Source organism: Hesperophylax consimilis, chromosome 7 (genome assembly GCF_061612785.1).
Source record: "Hesperophylax consimilis isolate HC1 chromosome 7, BYU_Hcon_1.0, whole genome shotgun sequence".
Taxonomy (NCBI): Eukaryota; Metazoa; Arthropoda; class Insecta; order Trichoptera; family Limnephilidae; genus Hesperophylax; species Hesperophylax consimilis.
This window is the reverse complement of record NC_142842.1, coordinates 7,945,625-7,957,848: the sequence shown is the minus strand read 5'-3', so window position 1 is coordinate 7,957,848 and position 12,224 is coordinate 7,945,625. Positions and strand designations below refer to the sequence as shown.

Sequence of the window (12,224 nt, the reverse complement as noted above, 5' to 3'; positions counted from 1 at the left end):
GAAGATAATGCTCAATTAACCCTTCCTAAAGTGGGTTAAATAATCAAATTTGACGAATGATTCAGATGAAGTAAATAAAAAATCAAATGACGCTGCGAAGGGTTGAATAACCAAATAATTATACAAATCGGGTAGTACCTACTTAATCATTAAAGTAGAAGAATTTAAAGAAATACGATACTAGTACCGTACAAAGGAATTAAAATTATCGTGCTGTAATTAAATTGCACAAAAACAATAAAAAAACATAATTTAGTTAGTTTATTGTTTACTGATTGTATTGTGGATATCAATTAATTTGTCAGCATTTGAACAGGTTTGCCTATCATTTACAACGTATAACCCATAATTCTGTCATTATAATAGTAATAACTTTATGCATGTAAATACAAACACTTATAAAAGTAATAGGTATTACTTAAACAAGAATATACATAAATTTACATGTTCATGTGGTCGGCATCTATTATGATTGCAATTAAATCATTAATATTGACGTCAGAGCAATAATTTAAAGTCTGAGATAAGTGGCTATCGGGTCATAAATAAAATATAGCACTTTGAGTGGGGTGACCTTCCGATAACCTAGAAGCAGATCGGTCTACAATTCCGCCGTGGAGAGAATGAAAGAAATTAACCTTCAACTCGTATCGGACATCAAAGAAGAGTGGTTATACTATCGACAAACTCTACTGCAGAGATGTAATAGCAATTGCTTTGAAAAATCAGGTTGAAAACCTGGCAAAATGAAAAAAAAAAATTACGTATGTATAATAAAAAAGAAACGTTTTAGTAATGGCTCAGCCAGGATATGGAGTAGCCAGGTGCTTCCAAATCTTTCTCACTTTCCCTACCCTTCAACAAGTTACCTAGTTGGTGATGCCATAGCCCCACTCGCCTAAGCAATAGAACTATTGTGTGGCGTCAGTTGGCATTAAAAATATTTATATATATCACAACAAATTTCGCCCAACAAAGTGCGAATTGAAAAAAAGAGGAACCCACAAATTTTATGAACGTTTGAAAGCAAATTTAAAAATGAAATACTTTCGCTAACACTTATCACCTAACTAATTTAAACACAGTATTACAAACCGACATAAAATGTTCGTTACAAACACTTTAGGTATTAACATATCGCACACCCTCAATGAAAAAAAACTGACGCAATATTTTAAAACATTGCTAAAATTTAGTAAAATGTAAATTTAGCGATTAATTTCTACATTAATTGGGTAATTTGTTCACAATGGTCTCCTTAGCTCTAGATCAGTAATTTAATTGGTGCGTGCTCAAAGTGGTGGCGGCCGTTTGATCTATATTTTCAATCGCAAATTAACTTTATAAACTATATTGAAAGACTTAATATTTAAATCAATTACTTTTTAATCGAATATAATTATTTTTTATCCAAGACATCTGAAATATGATAATAAAATTGCCTGTTTTTGCATGTTTTTTATAATTGATTTAATATTTGCACTTGACGACCTCCATACATTCGTTACGTTGACCCGAAGACTTAACAAAGAAAACCATAACACAAATAAAAAAAAATAACACATTCATTTTTTAATTAAGTAAATCATATTTTTTATGCATTCAAATAAAGCGACTATAAAAACAGAAGATATAACTGACCGATTATTGCAGTTTATCTGGCATAGATTTTGGTTTTTAATTAGGCAAAGATTAGTATTGTTTAATTGATCTATGAATATAAAAAAAAGTTTATTAAATTGCTAATCTCTAGATATGGTATTTTTTATATTTTTATATCTACATTTATATCAAATGTCACCACAAGAATCGATATCTATCTTTAGATTGATGTAAAACTAAAGATGTTTTTTCTTCTCCTAATTCAAATTGAATAAATACAAACAAGGTTTCTGGTATTTTCAGATGATAACTAAATGATTGGATCCTTAATAATTACTCTCTTTACATTTTTAAAGGATTATACAGCATTCATATCCTATATATATATATTTGATTGTGTGAGATATCGCAGTTCTTATCAACACTGATGATGTTCGTGTAGATATGTTGCAATTTGCGAACACGCCTTGTCATAAGTGCCACATTGTCGGGCATAATCGGACATGTGATTACGCCGCTTTTTAAAAAGAGAATACAAAGTTTATCTTGACGTATATGACGTAATTATATGCCGTGGCGTTGTAAGAAGCCTTTAAAATTAATTGTATTATCGCTAACATTCAACATTCAATTTGGCCAGAGTCTGTTCTGTGCTATCGCGACACAGAGGGCCGTTAATGTCATTGATCAATGAGAAACGTGAACCCGGGATAACACTGTTGTGATAAATCCGGATAAAACTGACTTATCAACTGTGTGAAATGTGTGAATGCATATTGCAAGAATAAATTCACAATTTAATAATTAATTGTTTTCATTCACAATAGGTACCTACCTACGAGTAAGTCAATAAAATATAAAATAAAAATAATGACCGAGCAAATTTTTTGCATAGAAAAAAAGATAAGTAGTCGGTACCTACCTATCACGAACTTTATTTTATTTTCTTACCTATTAATTACATTACCCATACAAGATAACTATATCATAATATGAGTTGATATCAGTAAGTTTCAAACTATGATTAGGTTGAAAAACTAATAACTTTTAAATTAAACACTGTAATTTTGTTTACAATACTTAAATTACACGAAAGCCTTAACAGTTTTCGGCACAACCGTTCAATCGCCAGGACAAACATAAACTGAATATAATAAACGCGGTTCTATAGTATAGACACCTACCTATTACCTATCTGATATTCGAATAGCCGAAACCGGTTGGCTTATTCGTTTAAATAAATTAGGCAGAAAGCATAAAACATATGTTTAAAATCTCTAAATAGTATAAAAAAAAGTAAATGTCCGCGTCCTTCTATGTATGCGCTTAGTTCTTCTAAACTATGCAACGGAGTTTGATAGGGTTGGCACTATCATTTAAAGATTTTTTTCCGGAAGGTTTATATGTATTACATAGATATTATATTTATTGAAAGTAGAAAAAGTTTAGCAACGCCGAGCACGCATCAGCTAGTAATGTTATATAAATACAGATTGACTAATTTTTAAAATGAAATGAACAAATCTCTATAAAACATTGTAATTGCAATTCACTGATTTAACACAACTGTAAAAAAATCTAACCATCGACGAATAAAATGTGCAACCTATTCACAAGGACATTTGGAACAAAACCTCAATTAATATCAAACCTCAAAAATAATTGCAAATGACTAATCCCGTTGGTATGTTTAAATAATTAAGGGGTTAGTTTTTTCGACCCAAAAATAAAAAATACAAATAAGCAAGTTTGAGACAGAGCTGTCATTGCATTGTCTGGTTTTGACTCACAATACAAGATTAACATTTTTTATTAAAAAAGAAACGATCAAAGTGAATACAAATGACTCTGCCGGAAGGATAAAGCGGTTGCAATGACTAAAGAACTTTTAAGACTTCGTACTAGGTATATTTACATATAATATAATGTGTATGTCAATAAAACAGGTGCTTGTTATAATTATCGCTTTCATAGATGGCGCTAGTTAAAATATTTTAAAAAAACACTTTTTGCACGTTATTTGATGAAATTGTTTGTTCGTGGGTGAGTACGGAATATGAATGTAATAGTTTTGTACGTACAAAAGCTCAATTCTTTCAAGACACAAATACAATATTGCATTGATGATTCAATCCATGATTATGAACACGTTTTATATATATTTAATATAAAACCTTCTGAAAAAAAAATTGCTATTGTTTATGTAATTTTTACTATTTTTCTGAAAAACATGAAAATTATAAATTAAATTGATTTAGATTTCTCAAATGATTTTTCCTGTCATCTAAGCACACATATAACAGTAATAAAATAAACAGTTTTCAAAACTAAAAATTCATGCTGAAGATATTACTTATTGATATAAATATTTTAAATTGTAGTACAATTTATAATGCATCTAATGGAAACAGCGAATGCTAGCGAAACAGTGCACCCACTAATATGAATAATGAATGCATTTAGTGTGGATAATTTAATCTTCGGATAAACTGAAATCGAAAGAGTTGAAACCTTCTTGGATTTTATGAAACTGTTTGAATATTTAAACCAACTGCTGCGTCCTGCAAAAGCCAAGCGATATATTTTTTAACCAAGTGCGGTTGTCAGGTGATGACTCAGCGAATAATAATTTGTGGTAACTTTAACAAAGAGAAAAACGGACAATAAGCTTGGTGCTAACGGACGTGTTCGTCACCGTAACCTCAGTGTTTTCTTATCACGGTTATCCACAAAGATAACATCATATCGGTGATTGCGGTCTATTTCTGGCTAGATAAAATAAAGGTATTGAAAAGAAACGATATATAAGTCTAATCCAATTATTGTTTCCTTAAGGCGATGCCATACGTAGTAATGCAAAATCATGTGTTTTTGGTTTGAAAATTTGGTCGCCTAGAAATGTTTCAGATGCTTTAATTGAATACTGCGAGTAGAATACATCTTGGCCTTTGAAATAATCGAGTATTTTTTTAGATAAGTCTTTTTATAAGCCCAGAAAAAAATAATGTATAAGGCCTATGAAAACTGCTTTAAAGTTCAAAATCTCCTACTTACGAACCCATTTTCGATTATGATTTTATTGTATAATGTGGCAAATTAAGTTATTTATAAAATGATCGAAAAAAAATTAAATATTTATGCCTGAACATCAACTAAATAAAATAAAAGGCACTTTTTGGCCATGTTTTTTTCTTGCATGAATCAAAACAGGCGGATGGTATTAAGCGGGAATTTAAACCTTATCGCCATCTACGTAAGGGTTGTTATTGATAGTGGCTCAATTTAAAATATTACACGACGTAGTGCATCGCTTTAATGTGGGTTATTAGGCGCTACGCGAGTTTGAATTACGAGGAATAAATTATCCACTATCTATCTATTGTATACATTTGCTAAATATTGAATTTACTTGGTAAACATTATTTGGGTATTCCTACATTATCACGTATGGAGCGGACGTATGGAGAAAGGGGTGAAGTAGAACATATAACGCGAAAGAGGATGGTAGAAGTTAGAAACGCCTGTGGAAGACATGACACGACCGAGTGACTCCAATGCTTGAATCGAATAGAAGAAAAATAATGACGAAGAGTGTGTGTGGGACGATGTATGAATGTGAATGAAGTAAGAAATGCGTGTCAATACTGAGTTGGGCTGTCTTGTTCGGAGCCAGTGAGGCTCTGGTATCCCTAATCGGGGTATTCTGAGGCTGAAGGTTGGGGACGAGTAAGGTGGAGTAGGACCTGGCTATTCAGGTCTGCTGTTAAAGCCATTTCAAGCAACGTTTCAATTGCAAATGGTGGTCTTACACCAAGGTGACACTGAGACTATATATGGCTCAGTTTTGTGTTATTTCACTTCAAGTTGGCTCATCACACAAATATTGTAAAAAAAACTGTGTGTGTCATTTTACAAAGAATTTTCCTGTGGAAAACTACATGCGGTTATTTACAATGTACACCAACTACAGGATGACTAAGAAGTCGTTAAAAGTTAAGCATCCACGTAATTTACGACCGCAGCTTGCGACTTATAGTTTTACGATCACCGATCCTATTCGCAGAATATTTTTGAGAGTAGTATTAATTACACAGTTAGTAGTTTAAAATCTGCACACACTTTTTATGTTCACTATTACAAAAAAAAAATTGACTTGATAAACACTGAAATATTTAATTTCCTTTAATTTTTTCGTCTCTCCCATCGTAGGGAGGTAGGTATCTATCTACTTTAATAATAATAATTATTATTTTTTTATAGCGCCGTTTTTATGGTAGGTAGTACATATCTAAAAACATATGTACAGTATAATCGTTTTTAAGATATTCTTCGGTATCGTAGAACTACATTGGGGTAAAAGGGGACTGGGGAAGGGTGTTCCAAACTATTTCTAAACAATTTGAACTACCAACGAAATGCATAAATAAATTCAAACAAGTAGAATCGTAAAGAGATTTTTGCTTGTGTAGTGGTTGCACTGTAATATAGGACTACCGCGGGGTAAGAGGGGTGTTGCAAATTATTTATAAGCAATTTATGAGATCTACTATCGGTGTGCACAAATACACTGAAACGAGTGATTTTCCCGTACATTCTTGTAATGGAGCTCAGAGTTTACTAAAGTATTAAGTACTGTCGATAATTAAACATATTTAGATTTACATTGAAAATATTGTATCAATTTTATAACATTCAGGAATTTTATGACTGGTTTTGCATCCTATTTCGTCGACAGGGGTTTATTACCAATAAAACTTCGTTTATAAGTAGGTACCTACTTTGTAGTTACCTCTCCACATTGAAGATATTAATCACATGGGCAGTACCTACTGCATGCTATTATTATGAGAAATGGGCACAATTAAACGGTACTTACACATTTTAATATAAGAAAAAAATATATTCTCGAGTCGGTAACTACTGACTCTACGTAAGCTATATTTAAAACTTCCATCTAACTAAAGGTAAGTAAGTATATGAAAAAGTTAGATCTTTGGATCTTTAAAACTTGAAAATAAAAATAAACTTTTACACTGTTTTGTGGTCGATAAAATGATTTTTTCAGATAGTTACGTTTGTACAACAATGTAATTTTATCTGTTACATATTGTAAACAGATTTTATTATGCGGTTATCACCAGGTACAGAAAAAAAACATACACGTGCGATGCGTTTTTTCACTAAATACCTAATCCCATAAAAAAATACCTGACGCACAAAACATCTTAAGCCCGTTGCACAATTACGGTTTTACAAAAAGTTGCGCTATTGTCAAGCAGAGAGCGATCAAGGGTCCCGCGATCAAAGCGTCAGGAGAATAAAGCCAAGCGACTCGGTTTAATTTATTTACTGAGATAATTCATTTTATTTTAAAGCGTGTTGAGTCTTATAAAGTGAGAGTAGGTACTTTTTATTATATTTAGTCTTTATAATCAGGCTCGTATGGGGGACGCACAATATCACCGAGGGCCGCCTTTCAAGACATGACATATATTGACGCATAATATACGGTAAAGATGGTTAACGCGTCGATTCATAAAGCCGAGATAAAACATGAAGATTAAATTTCAGAGCATTTTTAATTAAAAAAAAGAGTTGATCTTGTTGCATCAAGACATTTTATAAATTACATTAAACGTTTGTTTTAAATTATGTGCTTTATTTACAAATATATAACACACATATTTTCGAAGATCAAACACACCTTTTAAAAACTGTTGAAAATTTTATTTAACAATTTCGCTTCAGTTGAAGGAAAATGATGTATGTATTTTATTTGTACTCTAAAACTTTATTTCTTCAAATAACTTGAACACTAGTTTGTAGTGGTTAGAACAATAGCAGAATTTAATAAATATATATGCCTTGTATTTTTGTTTGACTAAACTCAAAGATGTATTTCACGTGGAAAATCAAAAACTTGGATAAAACTTTTTTTTTAAATAAAAAAAAAACTTTTAGATTTGAGTAAAACTTTAACGCGTTTTGCAGTCACAAACGTTTAGAGTATATGTTTTTAATCCGAGTGTAATCGCGTTATCCTGTAAATATAAAAGGTTATATTTTACTCCGAATTATTAAAAAAAATCCACCTGTTTTCTAATGCCGGGCGGACACCTGTACCGCTAGAATTAATTACCCAAAACCACCATATTTTTCGGATATCAAAGGAACTCACTTTTTCTAAAAATAAATGGCACCTTAACAATCTACAAATAAAGGAAACACCTTTCTGGGTTCGGGACAACAGAATGGTTAGCGGATCCCCTTTTTCAAATTCACGATACGTTTTTTAATGCATTTTTTTTCTAGCGGTATTGAGATATTTTTTCGGTTTATGGTTGGAATTTCTTGTAACATCGTAAATTATAACGGAACGGTGTGTTTTTGGTTGTTAAAGTGCCGAATCGCGCCAGACCCTACGCAATTCTTTAGGTAGGTTTGATTTTATTTAGTTTATTTAGGTTACGTTGCACTTTTTAGAAACTTTAAACAAAATTAAAACTCACCGTTTTAGATACGAAGTGAAGTACAGAAGATGCATTTCTCAGCCCTCTCACTGTTTATTCGGTGAGATGGAAGTGGTTTTAGGTCCTCTGATGTGTGATTCATTTTAACATGCTTCTAAAAAAGCACGAGTTGGAAGAGATTTTCTTAAAAATTTTCTTTTCTTCAAATGAAGTGTCGCCACAATGCGTATGAATTGGGATGTAAAATCGTAAATGCGCTTTCTTCAGAAAACAGGTGTCCCAACATGGCAAAAGCACTACACTGTTAATTAGTTTGTTGCACAAGCTCTCGGAGGCTGGTTGGTGGTTGGCGTTTGGCGGTTGCGGCTTGTGGCTCCTGCGCCTGAAGCCGAGCGGCGAGCGCAGGCCGCGTGATTGCTAAAGTTTAAGTACGAGCTAAGAGCTACGAGCAAAGAGAGCAGCCAGCAAGACGGGCGAGCCGCCTCCTTTCGGCGACGCCCGAAGACGAAAGAGCGGTGCTCGGCCCTCAGCTTCGTAAAAAGCACTGTCTTGGAAGTAAGCCCGACCGGGGAGCCGAGCTCGCCCGAAGCCGCCGTCGGCCGTTTCCGCCGACCACACCGAGCACACCCGTCACAAGGGGGGACGGGGAGGGGAGGCCGACGCCATCGCTCCTCTCTCTCTCGTACCCTTTCTGGGAAAACGGCGCCCGAGCGAGACAGCGAAACAAGCCGTCACATATCCCTACCGCACATAAGTAAATCCTCTCGTGTGATGTTGCGCGCCGGTGTGCGTGTGCCTCCTCTAGTACCTACATACATACACGCCCCACACGCATGCAGTGTTACGTCCATGTGGGTGTAGAATTAACGTACGCATGCGATAGGCCGGACTATTAACTAAAATTAAAACGAGAATATTTTTTTTCTGTTCGGTTTGAATTTTTTACTTCGTCCTAATATTATGCCATCGTAGCTCTCCCGCGGCGGGCAGCGAGCACAGCGACTCGAACACTTTATTTTCCTCATTCTATAGCACATGTGCAGAGGCTAGTACCCAGTACGCCCACGCCGCCCAAAACGCACTCGTCCGTACAAACCTACCAACTCTAAATAATCCAACACTCGCCTATACTCCATACCCGGCCAGCATACGGCAAGTAGGTACCAAGTACCCACCCAACGTTTAAGTACTTCTAAATTGCGGGTGAAATTACTTGCGCAGAAAACCAATAAATAGACTCTAATTAGAATCACGTTGGTGAAAATTAACTAGCGACCAAAGTAAAGGAAAATCTCAAGCCCGCGAATGTTCTCCGTGTCAAATTTTATCTGATATGAGTTTTAGATACGGTCACGAGCAAGATAAGTTTTTAACATTATCTTTTCTTAGAATTACGCTACGGTCTTAAGTAGATACTACACTACCTACATTATATTTTGAGATAAGAAGCAAGACCTGCCGTCTACGACAGCGAAACTTTTTCATTTATAACAGAATTTTAAGCAACCAAATTTCAGGCCCGTTCCAACAAACTTAATAAATATTCACACTTACAAAAATGATCGAGCCGTAATAATTTAAAATAATCTTTTATTTATGTAAATTTTGTTAGAAATTTTAAAAGGGAAGCCCACATAATCTAAATAATATCTTTTTAATAATTACTTTAATGAGAAATAAGGTAATAAGCATTAAAAAATACATTAATCAGTATGAGACAGTGACCGCACGCATTTTGGTCGTCAGGCCTGTTGTTCTTCAAGAAATTATTTTTAAAGATAAAAGTTCCCGAAGACACGAAAGCTCGAAGCGCGTGATTAATAACTTCTTAAGTTCTACTTGCTTATATTTCTATGGTCAAAATATGATAAGTAAGGTAAAACAAAAATTTCTCAAGAGAACCACGTTAATTCGCATAATTGGTACTAGAAAATAACCACTTTATTCTGTTTATAAAATCATTTGTCTGTTCTAAAAATACGTATGATAATTCAAAAAATACTCGTTTCAAATATTGACCGAATACCACAGATAAACTTTTAAAAAAGTCTTCATGATTTTCGTAGGAAGGTAGGTACTGCATTTAAAACATAATTTCAAAGTGTTCTAAAAAGTATGTGTAATAATTCACAAAATACTCTTTCTGCCCGTTTCAAATATTGACCGAATACCACAGATAAACTCTTAAAAAAGTTCTCATGATTTTAGTAGGAAGGTAGGTACTGCATTTAAAACATAATTTCAAAGTTTCGGCAAATATTAATTAGTAATCAAGTGGCGTAACGTTGGTAGTACTTGGTAAAATTAAATTACTTTTTTTATTAAAAGTTGGATATGGAGGTGACGTGACTGTTTGGGATATTTAAAATTATTTTAATTAATAATTATTCCTGCATTTTTCACAGCCGGTTTTCAATCTGTTTTGATATTAACATTAACTTACCTATATACCATATTATATCAAAAAATGTAAACGGTTTCAGGAAAATGAAACACAGAATATTTAGTTGTTTCTTTTAAAGAACTAGTAAATGAGGACGTGCGTAGGTATATTAATATTTAGTGACGGAGGATTTTACATCGAAAATAAAAGATGTTTATGGCGCTGATAAAAATCTTTAAAAATATTTGTTTTGTTTCAAGAACACGAAATAATAAACTTTTTTAAATGTCTTATGTAATATTAAATATTTTAGATTAGGTACTTGTTTATAAAAGAGTTAATAAGTTCATTTTTTTCATTAAAATTGATTTGTAACAGCACAATGCAGATACTTAAGTAACTACTTATTTCACTTTATTGAAATTGAATTGAGTCTGTATCATTGTAAATCGTTTAAATTATTAGGTTTTAAGAATAAATTTATTCATAAATGCAATAATAATAGGTGAAGAATCCGACATATTATTTGTTACAACGTGGCTGTGACTGAGTGAGTGTGTGATTGTGTGATTGTGCGACTATTCGCAATCAGACAGTGCCGATTCGAGATAAAACATTACAAACGTGACCTGAAACTGAGAATTACAGAAATGTATGCCCGGGGGCGAACTCTGTGTGTTATTACGTTGAAAACGGCACCGAGGAATGAAACGTTCAATTTTATCATTAATATTGTACTGGGGATAATTCCAGGGCCATCATCGGCTGGGAAAAAAAACGGAAAAAAGACCCTCGTTTCGACCAAACTCGTTCAGACAGAAATTAAATTTAAAAAATCCTTTCTTTCCTAGTTCAAATTCGAATTTTAAGCATAACCTAAGTAATATGTTCTCAATCCTTCTACAATTTTCCTTTCTAAATATCTCCCAACCTAACACAAGAACCATCTGTAATTTTCTGGCAAATTACCACGTATTTAGTGTTTATTCTGATAAATATAACCATTTGTAGAGCACTTGTAACGCAAAGCAATCCTAATTCAGAGTTAAAAGTAATTTGATGCATTAAAATGTTTAAAGTACCATCTCTCGAAAGTCGAAACATCTCGGTAAGAAAACTGTGAAATATATTTCTCATTTTGTATTGGAACGGTACCGGCAGATGCAAATTCAGAAGTGACAGATGCGAACGAAAGGAAAATTATGCATGAGAAAGTCGAGGGTAGACTTTCACAGATTTGTATTTTTGGACCCATTTGGCTAATTTGCATACGGCCCGGGAAGAAATCGACCAAAAATACACAAAAAGGGTTGCGAAAAGATTTGAGGTAAGAAAAAACACTGAATAATTAGACATAGATTAAAAAATGGGATTTGTTTTTTTAAATTTACACTGTTTTTAAAGATATACAAAAATGTAAGCAACTAGGTAGAAAAAATTATATTAATTTATTATGAACGCAAATTTCAACAGACTTATTTAACAGATATTTAAGTTATTAAAAAGATTTTTCCGTTTATTAAAAAAAAATATTATTGTGAAAATAATGGACTGATTTATTTGGTAATATAACGTTCAAGTAAGCAGGTAGTATGATATTAATTATAATGCGCACTCAAATGTTGTTTATTTTACATTGATTATGATTTTGTCATCAAGATCAACATAATGATTATAGAGCGATAATACCTAACTACCTTGCATTATATTATAATAACTGGTTTTTCAATAATACCTACCTACATCTGATACTAGTTATGTTACAATAT

The 12,224-nt window shown here is 33.0% G+C and overlaps 1 long non-coding RNA gene across 1 annotated transcript in view; it reads right to left on the bottom strand.

Moving 5' to 3' along the window:
* Positions 1 to 8,596, bottom strand: part of LOC149422258 (uncharacterized) — a 33,848-nt gene extending 25,252 nt beyond the window's left edge. The window contains exon 1 of the long non-coding RNA XR_016302413.1: positions 8,112 to 8,596. This is a non-coding gene — a long non-coding RNA (uncharacterized LOC149422258). The remainder of the gene's footprint in view (positions 1 to 8,111) is intronic.
* Positions 8,597 to 12,224: the final 3,628 nt, after the last annotated feature.